This window comes from Tinamus guttatus, unplaced genomic scaffold, assembly GCF_059628265.1.
Source record: "Tinamus guttatus ecotype Peru unplaced genomic scaffold, ASM5962826v1 Tinamus_guttatus_pri_ptg000116l, whole genome shotgun sequence".
NCBI classification, from domain to species: Eukaryota; Metazoa; Chordata; class Aves; order Tinamiformes; family Tinamidae; genus Tinamus; species Tinamus guttatus.
The window spans coordinates 1,593,508-1,614,561 of NW_028288650.1; positions in this window are offsets into that span (position 1 = coordinate 1,593,508).

Consider the following 21,054-nt stretch of genomic DNA (forward strand, 5'->3'; position numbering starts at 1 on the left):
GTATTAAAAATGCAAATTAGTTTGAAAATAACTCTTTTTGAAATACTAGGAAAATAAACAGTAAAAACTTGGCATATAAAAATGTGTTTAGGGCTGTTTTTAGACAAAGTTTCAGGTCCTTCCAATACGAGATGGCAAAGGTAGTAACACTTTTTGAATATTACAGGATTTTCCATAGTACAGTTTTGTTGGAAAAATAACTTTTGGTTAAATATATATATATATTCTTAATAGATAATTTAAACCACGTTTGCTAGTTGCCCTTCGGGCCGAGAATCTCTCAAGTATTGGTAGAACAACATTTTCTTGCCTTTCTTTTGGAATTGGCAGCGTTTCTGCATTGACTTTCATGACATTTATGGCAGTGCCTAAAACCACTTGGCTCTGCTGAGGCTCAAGGAGGGTATTTTTTTGCAAGGGATCCATGCGGATCCAGCGTTGCCTTCCTCTTTCCTCCTGGAGCAGGAAGAGGTTGTGAGCATCCCTCCCCTTTGCCCGTCTGTTTTTAGCAGCAATAGATTAAATCTATAATCTATATTAATACATTAAAGTAGTATAAATTAATCTATAATCTATATTAACAGATTAAATCTGCCCCGTGTCGCTGCGACGGGCATTTGAGCAGGCGGGATTTCCTCTTGGTACTTCCAGTTTCCTCATAGCTGCGGACACAGGGGCGGTTCAGGGGGATATTCCCAGGATTTTCCATTCCTGGCACTGCTCGCCTTGTTGTTTCCCACATTTCGGTTTCCTCACCTCCCATCTCCCTTTCCCCTTGCACCATCTCAAACGCCGGTCACCCGACGTCTCTTGGTACTGCTCCTACCAGGGGCTTGAAAGCTCCCTGTTTCCTACACATCTATCTTCATATCAAAGTTCAGAAATAAAAAATGAAGTCCCTGCTATTTCTACATGTAGTTTCAGACCCAATTCTTCTGCGATATTTGTGATAAAAAGGGAGCAGATGGGAAAAAACAAATAGCTGTGATATCAGTGCGAGAAACCCCCAGAGGTGGCACCTGCAGCTGGCAAAGCAGACTCCTGTGCGGCCCTAGCCTGCTCGTGGGGCACTCTCACCCCCACTTAGCTCAGGGCACTTCTAATTTCACTGATTTTGGTGCAAATCATTAGTAAAACAGGCCTGAAAGCAGTAGCCTACTGCAGAGTCCTGCCCTAGTAGAACGAATATTGCTTCAAGCCACGCTTTACGCATCACCAAGGACCACACTGGTGTTTCCCTCTGATCCCTTCTCCCTGCAAGGTGCCTGGTTCCCACCTGCAAGCTGAAACGGTCCAAAATGTGCCATAAAACATGAGATGGGAGGAAGAGTTTCAAGCCTAACACAGAATGGAGCTATAAGGGGAGACTCTAAGGCAAGTAGACAGGGAGTATTTCTGGGCAATGCATGTCCATGTAAGCAGAATTGGAGGTGGCAGGAAGGGGAGGAAAAAGGTAGCTAAGGCAATGCAGAAATGTGGAAAGATGTTTTGTAAGGCCAAACTTGCCTCATGGAACGTTAATTGCTTTACATGCGTACAAAATGCACTTTAAGTGATGAAAGGAGTGGCTGACAAGCAGTGTGGTGCTCAACAGATATCAGAGGACGCCGTTGAGGTTAATTAACTTCTCTTTAAAAAGAACGCTTTTTCTAAAAGGTGAACATCTGTCCGAGATGGAATCTTATCTCTGAATTCCTGCCACGTACTTCAATGGGAAGAGGAGCGAGGAAGGCTGCGAGCGGGACTGGCACAGGGAGCCGCGGGGATTTTCTTTTCCACCTCTCAGCATGGGACAGCAGTTCCTGGCTTCCCTTGTGCCTCCTTCTCAGGTACCCTCAGCAGCACAAGGAACAGGGCCATATTTCACCTTATTTATGTGAAGCGCAGCATGTCAACTTTCCAAAGCTGTATGTTTTTATCCCAAATTAGTCTCTTGCGGTGGCCAGGGCTGGGAAGGCGAATGTCCCCTGGGTTCGGGGGTGCCCCGCCAGCCCCGGAGGCCGTTGGAGATGGGACACGCAGGACGTGCTGGTGGCCGTGGGCACGTGTGGGTGGCCACACGCTGCAGTGGTGAGTGACAACCCAGAGGTGCCAGGCAGGGTGCTCGAAGCAAAACCTGCTCTAATGCCCCAACTTCTTTTATGTCCCAGTGCCTTGAGGCGCCTTTAGGAAATGCATCCAAGTCTCAGCCCGAATTGTAGGATTTAGCCAAGAGCCATTGAGCAGAGCAGTTTGCAAGGGTCATTAAGAGAGCTTTGCCACGGAATGTCAGTGTTTTTGGCAAATATATATCTATGCACATATGTGCGCCAACACACAGCTTGCATATGCTCACATCACAGTAAATTTCTGTACTGTGTAGGTTTAAATAACACATTTGTACCTAATACGTAGTATGTTTGGTCTATCATGCATCAGTGCTGTTAATTTAGCAGGCAAATATGTGCCTTGTCCTTCAATTTCCAAAAACTCATTATCAATGTTCGAAACTTCTATATTTAAAATGAAAAGGTATTATAGAAAGTCGATATTTTTAGGGAGAATGAAAAACATGCATGTTTTCAAGCTTGATATGTGGAAAACTGGTTTCTGTTAAAGCTCACAGGTGTAAGGCTTATTGCTATCTCAGTAAGTTTAGTCTATACAACTTGCATCCTAAGTGAACGGTTTTTATGAGATCCACTGAATATACTAGTCCATAAACCATACAGCAATGCTGGTCTGCAATTACCACTGTGCTTATAGGTGACATTCCCTTTTGCTGTTGTTTTAATTAGGGAACTAACTGCCCCCAAAATTTCCTCCAAAGAAAAAAAAAAAACTTCTTTTAATGAGTCCGTGCTTCACACTGTCAATTCCACTACCAAAAAATTCCCACTTCATCAGCAGGCAGATTTAATTTGCTGCAAGGTTAAATGTTAAAGGCTTCGGTCCCGTGATCAGGGGCGCACAAACGAAGCCCGGCGCATTGCTTGAATTTCTAGCCGCGGTGCATTTAGCCTAATTGCTCGAGCAGGTTGGGTGCTTGGTAACTACCACTCTTCTGCATTGTAGCCTTTAAAGGAGGACCCTGGAATAACCCTGAGGGGCCCAGGTGGGCTCGCCAGCTCTTTGGGACTCGCCTGTGGGGTCTGCCACGTCCGCAGGCCGACAGGCTGAACACCTGTAGGCCGGAGCTGTTTAAGCCCAAATCAATTCTGAGAAAGGGTGAGGGAGATGGTTCAGGTTTCAGGCGCTTGTCAGCGTGTGCATGGGGCCTTCAGGGATTTGGCCGGACGCGCGGGGCTGGCAGCGCCTTTGTCTGCGCCCTCCGCGGCGGCCGGGTGATTCACCGCGGCCGGGGCTCTCCCGTGGTGCCCTAAACAGGCAGCGGGGAGAACTGAAGGGGAAAAAAACCCAAAAAGAGTTAAATATGCCCTGATTTTTGCAAGCAAGGTTTTTTCGAGTCGTTTTCAGCACCCGTACGGTGTTAACTGTAAAAATCATCAGGGGTTAAGGTTATCCCCACTGACGCGGTGGGTGAGGTGGGCACCTGCTTCTGGAGCAAGGAGCCGGTACTGGGGCCACGCAGGCGACGAAGCGGCCCCGGCTGCTCCGGGCTCGTCACGCCGCGAGTCCTGGCGTTTTCCTCTCTGTTTGTGGCCTTTACAAGGCTTGGGGTTCTCACGCAACAGAGGTGTCATTAAATGGCTGGTGCCTCTTCGCACACGTTGCTGGGATGGCCTGTGGCAACGTGGATTAATTGTTTTGGGAGTTGATGGCGGTTACTAGCCGTAATTATTATAATTTGCATTTATAAAAACACCTTTCATCTAAGGATCTCCAGATGCTTTTGCGCACATTTAATTAAGCTTCACAACATCCTGTGAGGTAAGTGTCAAGGGTTGTTATGGCCGTTTTTACACGGGGTTCTCCAAAGGAACAAGGTCGGCCTCCGACCCGGCTGCGGTTCGGGTCGCGCCGCCCTGGCACTGGACAGAGCTGCAGGACCCGGGGGTGCCCAGTTTGATCCTGGCTCCTCCTAAGCTCTATGGGAAACACAGATCTACGTAGGCAATTGCTAATTGAGTCCTGACGCGTGTGCTCTTGAGTTCTTTCCCATGCCCTGTTTGTAAGGACTGGTTTACCTGTGGCACTGGCCAGAGTAGCTTTTGGGGAAGAGCTCTCCTTGTGGAGGCACTTATTCCAAAACAAAATCGTTTCATTATTCTGAAGTAAGTGCATGCACAGGAACGGGATGTACAGGATGATTTTGCAGGCTCAAATTTGAAGGAAAGTCCAATTTCACTCCTATAAATGGCTCGTTCACCCCTGAGTATCCTTAGAGCGCCTCAGGATTAGCCAGACACGTGCTGAGGTGCCGCAGTGGCCATGGGCCGGGTGGCAATCGCTGCACGAGGCGGTCGCTGCAGGGGAGCGAACCGCGATGCTTTTTGCTGCAGGGGCTTCGCATTTCGGGAAAGGGGTCAGTGGGAAAGGAGGAGGAACCCGGGATCCACGCGGGATGTGCGCCGGGGCCGCGGGATGTGCGCTCGCTTGCCCCGGCGCGGCCGAGCGCGCCGCTCGCCTTCGGGAACCGGCACCTCCAGTATTGCAATAGGCTCTGTCATCAAGGGTTTAAACGCAGTTCAGAGCCGCGTTAGTGGCCCGGCTCCAAAAGCGGAGAATTGCTGCAATTCGTTATCTTGACAAATTAACTGGTCTGAGGCAATTCCTTTCTGAGAGAGATACAATTAGCTCCCTCTTGAACTCCAGCCTCGCCGGGCGCCGTGGCGCGGGCATGCACCTGCTCCGGGTGCCTTTTCCGGAGCCTTTTCCCCGGGAAAGCCGCTCCGGCAGCCGGGGCGCAGCCAGAGGCTGCAGGAGCTCGTCCCAAGCACCCGCTTGCTGCCTCCTTGCAGGGTATTTGCAGCTCTGGATTCGGGCAGGAGTTTCCAGCTGTCACCCCCGAGGCCCTGTGGACTCGCTGGGCACCGGGTGTTGCCCCTTGGAAACTCTCCTTGGAAGGCTCGAACCCGCCCGGGGCTCCTTGCGCGGCCCCGCTGGCTCCGGGGCTCCTGGAGCGCCTCTTTGAAGCCCAAGCCTTCAGCATCCAAAACATCTCGCCCTCTTTCCCAGTTTATCAGTTTGGCCCGGTGCCAGTTGGCGGCTTTTCCTTGCGGGCTCCCGCTCCGCATCTCGGATTTGCCTGCAGATGCCTCCCTGCCTCGCTTAACCCCTGCCCAAGCTCCCTGCAAAAACCTCCACCGTGGTTTAGCTTGACTTTGTACCTGATATTAGCAGGAGCAAATCCATAGTAAGAGTAAAAAACCTCATCTGGAGCCAGTAAAGACCCAGCATGTCCATCTGCGGGAAGTTTAGAGCTAGTTTTTACCACAAATTGCAGAAAAATGAGTTAAATAAGCTTGCATTTAATAGTAATAATAATAATAATAATAATAAACAGTTATTAATGTTAACTGCTTCTTCAGTTTTATCACCCAACTTTCATTTTAGCTATTGAATTTCCTGGCACACCCACTAAATCAGTTTAAGCCAGTTGTGCCGCTGCTGTTTATACCTAATATCCAGCAAGCAAAACACTGACGCTTTACGCTGCTCTTAAGGGTTGGTGCTACTTAGGAGTGATTAAAGTGTTATCTGCTCGAGTATCAAATTGTTAAATTACAACACAAATAGGAGATGTTCTGATTTCGTGCACCTTTTGCAGCTCTCTCAACAGGAGCAGCTGCTCTTGATGATTTTTTAAAAGGGCTATAAAAGCAATATTTCAACATTTGGTGTTTGTTAAATGAAGACCTGTCAGCGCCGGGAAATAATGAAGTAGCGCAAAAATAATCTAAAAATAAGAAGCCGTAATAAAATCCAGACCAAAGTAAGCAGAGAGGCTTTGAGTTATGTTCCCCACACACAGGCAAAGCTGGGGGTTCCCCGGTGCTCTCCCTGCAGGAGTTTGCTAAAATTCAATGTTTTCACTCGCTGCGGTTTATTTTGAGAGATTTTCAGGAAAAAAACTGTAGCCAGAGCAAAGAGCTGACCACAGTCAAGGCGATGAGGAAAGTCCCCCTTGATTTCCAAGGCCACCGTGTTACCCCCAGGCTTCCGAAGTGGCTTCCTGCGGTTTAGGAAAGCCCGGGAGAGAGTGAAGGGGGAGCCAGAAAAACTCTGCTTTTTTACTTTTTACTCTTTTTTTACAAAAAGGAGCGCTATGGCTGAGTTCCGCGTGGTTCACCACGAGTTCCGTGGGATATATTTGCAACTCCTGAAGCAATAACCCCCTGGTACTTTATCTGTAGACGGAGTCACATTTTTCAAATTTACTGGATTTTTCAAAGATCAGTGTGAGGAGCCCTGATTAAATGCTTGCTTCAGTATTTTAAAGGCGCCTTGTGCAGAATTGTGCAGAATTGGCTCTGCGTGCCCGGCCGCGCACGCAAAGGGGCGGTCAAATGGCTCATCTGGCGTCTACCAACTGGTTCATTTTTCATGCCAAAACAGCTATGTTTTTTTTTCGCAAGGGCAACTGCTGCTTTGTAAATAATTTGATGGCTTCTGGTAAGCAGAGCCCTCAGTTTTGCAAACAGTATTGGAGGGGGATTTTCATTTTGCCGTGCGTTTGAAATGCATTTTGTGCCCAACAGCGCCCAATAGCGAAAGCCTCAGCATGGAAATGACCTCTGATTTGCAGACACGGAGCCGGTAGAGAATAGACAGTTAAATAATGGCACATAAATGTGTGGGGAAGGCATGAGATCTCATTGCTCAGCGAGCAGGACGCTCTCTGGAAAGAAAAATCGGAGAGGAAAACTTTTTAGCAGACTTCTGAAGTGCATTTGGCTGCAGAGAGGTGCTAGATGCAGCAACAGCAAATTTTGAATACATGGGTTGTTCTATTTTACCTGCAATATTATCCCTAACATTGACCAAGTTAGGTAACATTTTGCAGAACAATCTTTTTAGCATTTTTTTTTTCCCAAGGGACAAAAAAGAGTTCATTTTAGCGAATCTGGCACATGATGCTAGCAGAGATCCCGGCTGTCAAGCTTTTACAATTCAGATTCAAAACCCCAGCCCCGAACACGATCACCAAAGGCTGAGATGATGGAATGAAAATCGGGGAGGGTTCATTCCGCAGTAGCCAAAGGAAGATCTCGGATTAGCTGAAGGTGAAGCCTTCGGGTGCAGCTTGTGAGCCCTCCAACGGCAGCGCCAAGTCAGGTCTTGATCCAGCGCCAAACCGTAGCCGAACCCTCCTCCAGGTGTAGGACGAGATCCACCTTTTGCCAGCTCTGTAGTACTCCTGCCAAAACCCTTTTTCTCCTCCTTAATTAAGACACGGGGTGCGCTGTCGCTGGTTTGGGGGTTTCTGTTCCTTCCATGTTTTCTCTCCCATCATAATATTCTGCTCCTGAGAAACAAGGCCCGGTGTCCCACAACAAAAATGCCCATTTCTTTCCACTCCAGAGAGCTCCCAGCAGACGGTTTTGTGGTTTTAAGCCATTTTTGGCATGTGATGGTATCTCCTGTAACACTACAGCTGCACACCAGCCTAGGTTCCATATTGTAACTTCAAGGGCACCTCCAGCTATTTAACTGAGGTATGAAGGTGCAAATCCATGTATTTGCACGCCCCGCAGGTCAGATCCCTGGGTTTTTAGCCACATCACGGGCTGCAGGTGCTCACCTTTATTTCCCAGCAGATCCAGCACCGTTTAGCACGATGCAGCCGTGCTGCTCTGCAGCACCAGAGCCGCCAGGTTAGGGAACTTGCTAATAAAGTGGTTTTCTCCAAGCTGGTTATTACACACATCTGCCTCGTAGGGTTCATGTATTACCATGTCATACATTACAAGTCTCCCATGCAACCGTTGGCACAACAAAAGTGCAGCTCGTTCCAAGTTACCCAGCAGGAAGGTGCCCTGCAGAGCCCTTGAAGCAATGGGAAAGGGTTGCAACGTGTTCAACGGGTGGAGGAAGACCCAGGCTGACAGCGCGAGGGAAGGGGATCGGGTCAAGGTGCTGCTTTATTTCCTTTCCCCATCCGTGCTCCTCTTGGGGCAGCTCCGAAATGCCATTGCTCCCTGCATCTAGGCTGCTTTCAGGTGTGATGCTTAAGGAGAAGCTGTAAAATAAGGGCATATTGGTTAAATTTGCAAGTTGTACATGTCAGTAAGTTGGAGGGAACACGCTAAGTGTGCCCCCTTAGACATTACTGAGTGGGTTTCTTCTTCTTTTGAAGAAGAAAAGAAAAAAAAAAGCATGAGTTACACCTGCTTGACGCACCCTGTAGGTCTCAGTTTTCCCATTTAGAAATTAGTGGTGAACATTTCCCTCCCAGAAAGCTCAGGCCCAGCAAAGGGAGAGTCTCTGCAAGACCAAAACTTAAAGTGCAGGTAGAAGAATGCCTTGGATTACGGGCCTTGCTACCAAAGTTAATCCCTCCAAAGCCGTGGTGGCTTTTGCCTAAACACCTATTAATAATAATAATAATAATAATAATAATATTTTGTCTAAGCTATTTCTCCAGCTTCTTGTCACACAAGAGCAGCTCGTGCTGCAACTTTAAGTGAACAAAAGTTAAATTAATTCACCCTTCCTTCCATTCACCCCTTCCATTGCTCACTCCAGGGCTTCAAGAGCTCTTCAGCAAGGTGTGCAGCAGCAGCAACCCACTTCACTCACCCTCAGGTTGAGGTTTTGGGGCACAGGACATTACTCAGGTCCAGTTTATTTTACTTTCCCTCTTCCTGTCTTTGGAATTGTTATTCTTGATGGAGGAGAAGTTGTGCTCGGGCCCCGTTTACTCTTTCCCCATGTTTTGCCCTGGAGGCACAGGGCATCTCAGCTTCTTTGCACTGGTTTCCTGCATTATTCCAGGTTTGGAAATCACAACCCAGGGAGGGAGCATCAGTAACTCGAGGCAGCCAAATCCACCACCTCATCCCCTCTTACGTTAATGATATTAGGTACCATAAGGGTAAAACAGCCTGCGGCAGTGACATGGACTTAGCTTCTGTGGACTGGGTGCTGGAGAAGCCCTTGCAAGCGGATCTGCCCTGCTGAGCCCTGAGCGTCCCGCGTGTCTGGCCGGAGCGCCAGGAGGACGGAGAAGCCGGCGCGGCCGCCGTGTCCTCTGCGCTGCCCGCGCTCTCACCGCGGGCACGGGGCAGGTCGGCTCGTACGGCACGCGGGACGGTGCAGAACAAGGGGAGAAAAACAGGATCAGAGGAGGGAAAAATGCAAAAGGGCCTTTCATGATGTGGAGAAAAGTCTTATCTGTAACAGGATTTTTCCTTAATGCAAACTTTGCTAGCCTGGGGTTTGATTAATATATATTTATATGTGTGTATGTGCTTTTAAAAACATGTCACATCTATGCTGTTTCCCCTCTCCATTTTTAAGTACTTGGGGTATTTCCAAGCAATGTCCTTCTCCAGAGGGCTCCACCGGCAGCTTGGGAAGCGCCCACTCCGCAGGCAGCGTCGTGGAGTCCTCATGGCAAAACTTGCTTCCTCTTCACAGAGCTCCTGGGATGCGGAGCCGGAGAAGATGCTGCGGATGAGGCTCATGTTGAGCTGCCTTCCCAGCGCCCGGAGCGGCACGGCCAGGCCCGGACACGGACACGGACACGGGGCTCGTGCAGCAGGTGAGCCCTGATCGCTGCCCGCGGGGCCGCCTCGCCAGGGCCAGGAAAATCCCCATTCCCACAGCGGGAAATGGGGAGGGAATGGGGGCGGAGCGGGGAATGAGCGATTAGCCGAAGGGTATCGCGACACGTTAGCCATTATGGACCATCCTGACAACTTGTGTCTGTGTCTGGCTGCAAACATGGGGAAACATTAAGAAAATAGCGGGAATGAAGGGAAATGTGGGAGCTGGAAGGACTGGGATGGACACAACCCAGTCTCCAGAGCATGTAGAGCTTGAAACGATATAACATTCCTTAACATAATAAATTAAAAAGTTGGAGCAAACGCAACTGGCTTTGGCAAATGTGCCGAAGAAGGAGAAATCAAAACTGAGGTTGGCAAATGCAGGTGATAAGCAGAACTTTGAGAGTCCAGCGTGGCCCTTATGGCTGTCTCTGCGCTCATGCCTGAGCCCTCAAGAGCAGACGGGTACAAGGGGGAACCACAACCTGGAAGGTGCCCACGGCAGGAGCGACCCCAGTGTGTCCAAGAGCATCCTCTGCACTTCCCTTGCTAGCACAGGGCAGGGCCACGGAGCTCGTTTCATTCTCCCTGTGAAACAGGGAGTATTCAGCTCTTCCATGAAGATAAACACAATATGTTTTCCCGAATGTATTCCAATGGAAAAGAAACAATTCTTTGTCCCCAGTGAGGATACAGATGCATCTGTATTTGCTTTCTGCCCCTAGTGGGTGTTTGAACTTTTTAATTGAGTTTATTGCACGTACAACATTGAGCTTCCATGTTAGCAAATTGCCCTAAAACACCCCTTGTGTGGGGGAGGATCGCACTTCTCTCCCCTTCCCAAGACCATCCCTTAGTTCCCTCTTTTCTCATGAGCAGCTTGAGTGTTTGCGGGATTAGACAAAATACCCACTCCGCCAGCCTCACACCAGCAGGTATATCCTGCAAAATACTTATTTTACACATAACCTGCAATTCCTAGCATAGACAACACCGTCTAAGGCTTGCGTAGGTGCCTAGAGAGAGACGGGCCCTGTTTTTTGAAATGCATGATTATTTGCTCCCATTTTTGGGATGGAGACAGCAGTGTATGGATGTGACAACGCAGGCAGTAAGCGACGGTGACGAGCACCGTCCAACGCAGAGAACCCTCCTCTCCTCTCCTCGCTGCCGATCGGGGCAGCTCCTGCAGCAGAGCACGAGAGCAGGGGCTGATCCCAACACGCCTCCGCTCCGGAGGCACAGGCACGCTATCCTCCCTTTGGCTCGCCTCTTCCCGCTTGGAATTCGCCGTGACTCACTGCTTGCTGGCAGCCCCGCGCTGCCGTGGGAGACACCGGCGCCCGGCCCGGCGCTGTCGTCCTCGCAGCCTCCCTCTTCCCAGCCTGGGTGGTTGAGCACTGCTGGAGATCTGGCTACCCCGTTGGAGGCATGGGGAGGACTCGCTTTGTAACAGGCAGATGGTTCCTGCACTCTGGTATTTCTTCAAACCCGCATGGGAACCCTCAATTAAATCGTATTTACTTTGTTGCCTCAGTTAATCTGCTTTAAAGATGGGAACGGTCAGGCCCTACTGAAATGCCGTTCATGGAATCACAGCCATAGAGAGGCTGGCACCAGAGCATCCTCCTTAGCGCGCAGCAACATTATCATTCTGACCCATTTCCCACATCACAAATTCATATCTATCATCTCCACTGTCCACTTCTGAACCTCCAACCACTGCCTGCAGTTTCAAAATCAATACCCAGAACACATTCTCCCTCCTCCAAAGGCCCTTCGCTGTTTGTTAGCGTGGTCATTTCTGTTTAGGTATCGACTCTCCCCATTTCTCATGCTGTTTAACGCTAGTCTTCATTTATCTTGTTGGTGAGCAGAATTCATAAACATCGCAGATACTGAATCGTTTCCTATCCACTTCTGAAGTCTTTCACCTCAAGGAAAACTGGAAGAAAATTCCATTCTCTAGTAGATTTGCTGTTCTTCTATGCCCCCTAGTCCCATGTACGATAAGCTTCCCATTTTCTCTAAGTCCCTTCAGCCACACTTCACGCACGTTACTGCAGGCACCTTGTTGATTTATCTCCTCAGCCCTGCGGAAATCCATGACATTTTTGTCTCTGGGGAATTTGTTTGTATTTTCTGGAGCAGGGTTAGTTCGCAGCTCCAGTGTGTGGCCAGCTGATGCGCTGAGACTCACTAAAGCCACCGTCCTCCCTGCTGATGTGACAACACCGGTGTCAGGAGCATCGCAAGGGAAGGGATTGCTGCTGTCTTTAGGATTCCTCATGTTCATCAGAACCAATGGTCCTCTTCTGTCCTCACCCTTTACAAGTCCTCCTTGGAGCTGGACCTAACTTAGCAGCTGAGTCCACATGGAGCAGACAATTGGACCAGCTGGAGCAGAAGGCTGGATCAGATGAGCTCCAGAGGTTCCTCCCAGCTTCTTCTTTCCATGTTGAGCATCGGTGCTCGGCATCATTAATGGCATTAATCTTGCAATAAACCCCCCACAACCTTGCTGTAGAAGTCAGCCATAAATCACACAGCGTCACCAGCTCTGCTCACACACAGCTGGGGCTTGGCGGGTGTTTGACAAGACCAGTACGTGAAAGCTGCCTTGTTTCTTCTTTCCCGGAGACTTATTTTCATCTGTCTCAGGTTTACACCTTTTTTTTTACCAATTAGTTGCATCTGAAAGCATCAGTTGACCTGCACTGCTAACAGACGCCACTATCCAGGCATTTTCAGATCTGGATACCATCCCAAATTGGTATCTCACCTGAGTTTACAGAGCTCATCTCATGAAGTTTTAAGTCCAGCATATTCCTATACTCCCCTCCTGTACTTAAGCTTTGACAGCACCTTGTGTTGGGACAGCTGAGATGCATCTCATGACTTGTAGCCTAAGGCACAAGCCCTGGGCCATGTATGAAGGCCAGCAGAAGACCTTTCTATTTAAATTATGTCTTAATAAAACCTATCACTGTAGCCCTACAAATATACCCATGTGTAACAGAAGCCCCATTTTCAGTCTGCGGATTTAACAAATCACTTCACTTAACTCTTCTCAATATCATCATCATCTCTTTTCAGGCCCTACTGAATACCTGGCAAGGAAAGCCAGGTCTGGAAGAGAGAATCAAGAAATGAGTGGAAAGGAAATGATCATTCCTAAAGCAGTCTCGGGGCTTTATTTACCTGAGGACTTGCTCTGGACAAATCCTAGCTTCTCTTCTTAGTAGGCAGAAAGCAGAGAACTTGGAGGCTAAACCAAGTCTTACAGCTGGAGAAAGCTGGAGAACCCATGGCCTCTTATGAGAGAGGCACATGAGCTGCTCTCAGTGCAGAACTACGATGGGTTTTCCAGACAGTGCAACGCACAGTAAGTTCTGGGCAATAAAAACGGCAGGACAGGGCTCCGGGCACAGGAACTTCATCAGTTGTGTGGTTGCTTTCACCCTACCACAAACAGGACAGAAATACCAGCAGATAGTGAGTAATTTCACAAGTGAAAGCACCTATCCCTGGCTTGTGTGCTTGCTGTGGGCCACAACCATCCCATCCTTCCAAGCCTTGGGTCTAGGAATAGTTCTTCTTTCTCATTATTCCTTTTTTTTTTCCTGTACCTGGACATATTTTGATCAGAATAATAGCTCTTTTGGTACACATAAATAGTGGAAGTCTCCTCAGAAGGCGTCAACGTTGCACAGGGGAGCAAGATAACTCTGCAACATGTGTAGGAAACCAGTTGACTTCTCTTGGGACAGGGCGAATCAGCTAGCGAGTGCCTGGGACAACGCCAGGCCCTACCTGTGCTAGCTGTAAGAGCTCAAGCAGCAGGACAGCTGCGCTCAAAAAGGGTGTTGGGATTTGAAATACCTTGTGTTTATTTATAGCATCAGAATTTAATCGAAATTGGATTAAAAAGAAAAAAAAAAGTCATCCACAAGCCCACCCACACCAACGCAGAGCTACTCTTATTTTAATTAAGCTATCGCTTGTCTTAATAGAAATGTGTTTATAATAGCAGGCCAAAGTATATACACCTGGGCTGGTTTTTCTCCTTAAACTTTCCTCTTGCTTTTTGTGTCCATTCAAACACAGTATTTCAAGTCCTCTCTGGGCCGCTAGAAGAGGCAACTCTACCTGGTTAGGCTGCTAACCTATTAGCACCTTCTCTTTCCCGAAGAAAGAAAAGTCTGAAAAAGTAATTTGTCACAAGAGCAGTGTGGATACTTAATGAAAATTTCTTCAGTACGCACAAAAGAAAGAAAAAAAAATCAATAAAATGCCTGCCAACTGCTCCGCTGAAAACATTTTATAATCTATAGCGCCACGAATCCCGAGCCAAGATAAACCGTCACTGCTGACAGAAAATAGTGACAATTATCCGCGTTGATTCAGCTTGGCCCAGCCCAGACTGACCTTGTTTGTGCATCTCAGTCTTCTAATTCGTGCTAAGTTGGCATCAAAATGGGACATGTGGCATGTGTGCTGAAGACCCATTTCTGCATCTTAGATAAACGTAGTGCTCTGAGCACTGCCAGGGCCTTGAGCTCTTAGGTAGATTTAGATGCATTAGACAGGACTGGTTAAGTTCCTTTTATCCCTGCTGGGCTTTTCCTATCTGTTGACTATAAAACTAGAAGCGCTGCAGAAGTAACATCTTCTTCTAAGCCTTTGGATATACATGAAATCCTCCCAGCACTGGTCAGTTTTAAAGACACGTCCAAAGAGGATGGACAGTTTTAAGCTCTTAAAACATAAAAATAGAAGGTTTGTGGCAATTTGGCAGCCAAAAGAGCAATTTACAGGTCTGTGCAGAAGCTGCGGCTATGTGTAAGAAAGCTGATCAAGATACTACAGAGGAGATAATGGAGCCAGAGAGCGAAAGCATCTCTGTGGTTTTGCCACCAGCATAATCCGGTCTCCAGTGAAGTTTCTTAGTTTCTTTTGCCGAAGCAATAAAGCTTAGCGCGCCCCGACGGCTGCTCCGGTGCAGCTTAAGCGGAGCTCAGCGGAGCCGGTGAGGAGCGTTGCTGTCGGGGCCTTGCGGACCTCCTGGTGCTCCCAAAGCCATCGCCACGCGGGCCGGATCACGACAATGATACAGAGACCGGCTGAGATTTGCTCTGATTATTCACATTCTCGTTAGCCATGAAATGTGTTTTATGTCTGGAAGGTGCTATTCATGTTGTCAAAGCCACAGGAGATTTCGCTCCATGGCTGTAGACAAGTGGGGCACCCTACAAGAACACCCGTGTTTTCACGCTTGCAGCACTTGAGGAGCTACTGAGAGGCTTCAAGGAGGGGAAAGGGAAAGAAAACCCCCCAAAACACAGCAAAACCCCTGCAACTCTTCCTCCCTCCCCTCCCATCTCTTTGATTTTGTCCATAAAGGTCTGCCAGCCCCGAGGAGCCGGAGCACGAGGAGCCCGGGCCCGGAGCGGAGCGCCCGCCGGCCACGAAGCTCTCAGGTGGGTCAGCAAGCAGCCCCCGGCGCCCACGGCAGGGCCGAGGCAGAAATCATAGCAATGCTGCGGGGTCGGGAACAAAAACAACCCGGGCCCTGTTAGATCCAGGGGTAAGAACAGCAGTGAGGGGTCCCAGGGCGCCGGAGCCCTCGCCGAGTTCGGGGGGCTCCGCAGTGCCCCCCTGCAGAACCCTCGACCGGCATCGTGCGGCACAGCCGTGAAGGGACGTGGGCGTCCTGCGTGCACAAACCTGCAGAAGCAGCGTAGTAAATATTTGAGCTCCTCCGACGAATAATAGCAGGATATAAAAATAGCTGTGTCCTATCAGAAAAAAAAAAAAAAAAATGGAAGCGTTACCTAATACTGTGCCTGTGTTTGTTTGGGTTTTTCAGTGAGTTCAATGGAATGTAAATAACGTGGTGATCTTTTTTTTTTTGTAATCTTTCTTTCTTTCTTTTAAAAAGGAAATTTGAGAGCCCTTCCTCCAGAGCAGGTAACGCATTTCTGATTTATTTTCCCGTTTCTGCTTGTTATTATTTACCCTGCCTCGCAGCTTCCCGGAGCCTCCCGAGCCTGTCCCTGCAAGCAGTGTGCCCGCAGGGCGCTCGCGGCGCGGGCAGCAACGCGCCGTGCTCCGCGCCGGCGGGCCGGGCGGCCTCGCGGGGGGCAGCGGGGAGAGGAGGCCGGTGCCCACGCGGGCGGGAGCAGCCTGCCCCGTCCCGCCGTGCTGCGGCGCCCGCGGGCTCCGCTGCGTTGCTGCGCGGAGAGGCTGGTTTGGAAGCGCCTCCGTGAAATCCAGACGCGCAAGGAAGAGCCGGCCGGGCCCCGAGCTGCTGCAGCTGCGAGACTGCGGGAACGCCTGGAGATGCCGGCCGGGAGCAGCCTTTCCCTGGCGGAAGGAACCTGCTGAGGAAGGAGCAGCGCCGGCAGCGCCGGGCCCTGGCGAGCGGAGGAGCCGTCCTGGCCACGCCGCCCCCGAGAGCAGCACTGCTCTGTCCCCGCTTTCAGCAGCGTGTGGGAATTCGCTAATGGGATGCCAGAGGAGAAGGGAGCACCCAGAAAAGCCACCTTGGATTTGGCGAAGCCGCGATGGGCAGCAGCTCGGGTGCTGCTTTGCATTGCCCCCGTTGAAGAAGGGAGCCAGGGGCTCCCCGGGGCCCGTCCCCGACGCCCACTGTCACCCTCCCGGGTTGCCCGGGGCTGGCGCTGCTCCAGCGCCGCTTCCTGCACGTTGCCTCAGCAGGAGCCCGCACAATACCGGGCTCGGTGCCACGCGAGAGGAGCACACCCAGGACCCAGCCCTTCTTGCACAGCCGACTCGGCAGGAGGATCCTGGCAGCTGCCAGCGGGGCGACCGGCCTTGCCCCGCTTGGCACTCTTTTGGACGAAGCCAGAGGTGACCCACTCCCCGAGCAACCAGCCGCCGAGGCCGCCACGAGGCCGCGCTCCGGGACGGAGCTCCGCTTTGGTCAGCACATGGTGACCTGCGTCCTCGCTGGCTGCTGCTGCGAGCTATGAGGAAGCTTCTCCTCCCTGAAACTGCGGAGATCACGCAACAAAATGTTCCCAGTCACCTGCCAGAGCAGCTGGCTGTCACCCAGCCAAAGAGGACAGGCAGTTGAACGAGATCCGTCTTCTAGAGGGAACGCTTCATGGCGCAGCTTGCAAGGACTCAGGCAAAACCAGGTTCCCCACGGCAGTGTTGGACAGGGTTAGGAGCTGGCGCTCCTGCTCTGTCCCATCTTCCAGGAAAGGCTGGAGATAGGACAGGCGCGGTGACAAGAGCCAGCCTTCCTGCAGCCCCATCTCCTGCAGCTGCCCTATGCTCTTGACCAAGCTCGGTAGGTGAGGTCAAAGTGTCTCTGTCCAGCAGCACCCAACCCTAGTTGATTAGGGGTAACTCTCCAATGACCTGGTCACCCACCTCAATAGCAAGTAATCACTTTGGGGCAGGTGGATCTTAACTTCTCCATCGCTCCTAGCGTGAGGGCTGCTGTGGCTACTTTACGCTACTTTGAGGCACTCCAGTCAATGGTACCTTATGGCTACTCAGTGATTAACGTGCTGTAATTACCCAGGAAAATCCCCATCACAGCTATAGAGGTGGTATACACCACTGTCCAGGGAGGCATTTGCCACAAAACGGAGCAGGACCTGTGGGACACAACAGCACTTATGTCTGCCCATACCCTCCACTTTTGTGGCCTCAGCTAGACAGAATCAGGCAGACTCCACCTCAGAAAAAAAAAAATGTGTTTAAAGTAATTGTCCATTGCTCCTTCATTTAGTCCTTCCTCTCCTGCTATCCTCTTTTCTCACCTTCGTCATGCCCTGGAGAATGACCCACACACACGCCGTGTCCCAGGCATGACACAGACAGGCAGGGAAGGGTCCTCCCTGTTCCCTCATCCAGGCGACAGGGCTCCTCCATTCTGCCTTCGACCTCAGGAGATGCAGGAAGCCACAGCCTCCATCCTGCTGTGGTGGAGCTCCGAGGTGGCTTTTCACCTACGGGACACGTGTTCCTGTGCTGCTGCTCCTTCACCTCGCTAGAGCGGGAGCCCATCTTTACCACATGCAGCCGAAGCGCCGTGGGGCGCAGTCAGATGCTCTCCTGTCGGCACCCGCAAGCTGTCCTGCCCCGGAGAGCCTGGACGATGCTGCACGGCCCACCTAGCCCTGCTCCTCTTAAAATCTCCTCCTGCAGCACCCCAGCAATAAAGCAGGTGGTAGCAAGTCGATAGCAGAAGAGAGGCAGCTGTCAGAAGGAAGTCCAAGGCATTAGATGGCTTGATTCTCTTTAATGTGCCTGATGCCACATTGCAGGCTTGCCATGTGACAACTCAAAGCCTGCTGCCCACCCTTGCTTACCTGCCATGGCCTCAGTGCCCAGAGCAAGTGTCAAGAGCAGAAGGAAATCACCTATTTGCTCTGCCTTGCTCTACCCGAGCCGATTGCACCCCACAGCAGAGCCCTTCGGGAAGCCAGACCTGCTGCAGCAGAGCACCAGCCTCGCACCCCCCTATACTGTCTCGCCTCAGGCTGAGCCTTGTGAGACAGGCACCAACTGGGGACGAAAGAGCCCGGCCTTCCCTGCCAGCACCGCCGCTCCGAGGGGCAGGAAAAGCCACAGCAAGCCCACAGGCAGCCGGGAAGCAAGGCCCTGCGAGAGCCCCGGGGAGGCTGCCTGAACAGGCGCCGCTCGCTAGACGCAGCTGGCTCATCGCTTGCCCCCGAGTGCATCCCTAGGCTGCCCTTCTTGCAGGAGAAAGGCCGTCTTTTTCTCGCTGTCTTTCAAGTAGTTGTGAGTCAGGGAGGAGGTGGTGAGGTGGACGTGGGGCAATGTGACGGCGCTGCCCGCGCTGCTCTCTCGCCACGGCCGCAGGACCCGACCGGGAGCCGTGACGGCAGCAGCGGCTCTGGGGCCATCCCGGGCTCAGCGGTGAAGGGAAGGCTCGTGCCATGAGATGGAGCTGCTGCTCTGGGAAAAGCTGCTCGGAGCGGCCACCAGCCGCCTCTCCCCTGCTTACCACAGCCCCGAGCTCGACCCCATGGCAGCGTCTCACACAGCGCCTCAACGAGAGGCGAGCGGTGACTCGGGGCTGGGCGCGCGCCCAGGTCGCCTCACGGAGCGGCCGCCGCCTCACGGAGCGGCCGCCGCCACCACCGAGCGCATCCCGCCCTCAGCGTGGACCCGCGCGCCTCAGCGCCTGCCTGTGTCCCCACACGCTGTCCCACAGGGCGTTTTAGTCAAATAGCAACAAAAATGTGATGTTTCGCCTCAGCCAGTAGCTTTCTGGGTAGAGGGAAGCGGGGTGGCCGCGCAAGAGCTCTTTCGGGGAGGCTCTTTGGCGGGTGCCAGAGCGGGACGTGGGCACCCTGACCTCCTGCTTCTCCCCACAGGCGGCCGGCGCCCGCGGGCGCTTGCACGTGGTGCAGCTGGGGCGCGTGTGAGCAGCAGCCGTGAGGCCTCCGTGTCCTGGACGCCTCCACAGCCGCGTGGGCCCCAGCGGAGCCCGACCATGGGGGCTTGCGGGGCACACGGCCACAACGTCACCGTCGCGTCCCGAGATGCGTCAAGAAAACAAGGAATCGGCCCATCATGGAGCACGGGTCGTGCGACACCAAAAGCTTTGGTTTTTCTTGTACCATCAGCTTCTCCATCGTTCCCTGTGCATTATATATTTTAAAAATCTCCCCTTGGAAGCAGATTTGAATTTCCACTTAGGGCACTGCAAACCGTTTTCTTGAGATACTAGTCGATAAAATCTTTGCTCCGGATACCTCTGTGAAAGAGCAGCCTTTCACAGTCGGCAGTGTTTTCCTAAGAATGCTCTCAATTTTCATATCTCACTATATCATCTTAGTTGAATAACCATTATTTTGCCTTAAAAAAAAAAGACATGGAGCCTCTTAAGCATCATTCCATTGGAGTCCAGATTTTAATCTGCTACGTCTAACCACTAAGAGAAAAATGTACTGAGAAGGTAACTTAACCTGTTTCATTGCTGCAGATTTTTTTTCCTGTTAAGAGAGAAGGGAGCCTTGTGACAGGTCTTTCTTCCCACCATTTGATCCAGCGCATCGTGTATGTACACTTATTTTGTGCTCTGCTCTATGCACACGTGCGGCTTACGTTTGATCTTCCCGAGCGCGCGGTTGTTAAAACCCAAAGCCGGGCTCTTTTTCAAACTGGTTTTGGACTGTGAACAAATTAGGGGGAAGAAAAGGACCGAAAATAAAAGCACTGTGTTCAAAACAAAACAAAAAACAATTAGGATTTTTTTTAACCAAAAATCTGTGTTTACCCCAGCAATATTTTTTTGCTTACTGTTGGTCAGCCATTTTCCCCTAAAAGCCCAAAGCCTGCTGAATTTCTGCTGAACCCGGGGTGATTTTGATCGCAACAGGAAAATTCCCAATGGATTTCTGCACTTTATTAGAATCAGTGTATTTCAGGGAACACATTAGGACGAGACTTTTTTCTTCTTCTTCCCCAATGTGAAGAGAGTTTATGTGCTTTTGGGGAAAAAAAAAAAAAAAAAAAAAAAAAAACGAATAAAGGGAGCTTTGCAACAAAGCGGCTGCATCGTGTTCCAGCGCAGACACTGTGCCCGTAATGACTGGTTACTCAGTGCCTCCTTACTTTGAAGAGTGCGTGCATTTAATGTGATGTAGATTAAAATTTAATTTCTGAAATACATATGCTGCAACAACAGACCAAGGAAATCTCTCGCTTGTTCTACATGCGACGCAGAAATGTGTTACTTAGCCATACAGCTATTTTGCTGAATTGCAGCCATATTTCTGTCAGTACAAGTGATGGTCTATATGAGGGATTAATCTGACACCAGACAGTGATTCTTAATCCTTCAGTATATCATAATCTATTTACTTTGCATGCTAAGAGGATTTCAGCTTAAAAATATACAGGAAGTGATACGAGAAATGTACATAAGATCCCGAATGCCATTTCCTAAAAATCTCAGTTTTTCATAAAATCCTTTTATGGCTTTCTTGGAAAAGTCCTGTCTGTCCCGGAAAAGTGCTGAAAAGGGATTTAACTGGAAATGGGCATATGTTTTTCTTTATCCTCAGCCGTATGACCATTTTCACCCTCCTCCTTCCCTGCAGCTTTTTGTGCTTGAACATAAGACATGAAAGAAAAGATCTCCCGTACAGCAGGTTCCTTGTCTGGGAGTTACACCGGGAGATTTTATTGATGAATTCAAAACAGGGTTTGAACCAATGTGGGATTTTATGTGCATTAATTACTACCCCTGTGCATGAGTTAGCAATGACTGGATAATGTAGAGGTCAGCACAAGGAAAACCACAAATGGCCGGGTGCAGCGATTCCTTATTCAGCCCTAATCATCCATTTTCTTTGCGCCGCAAAGGGGTGGCTGCAGAGTAACTGTAGTG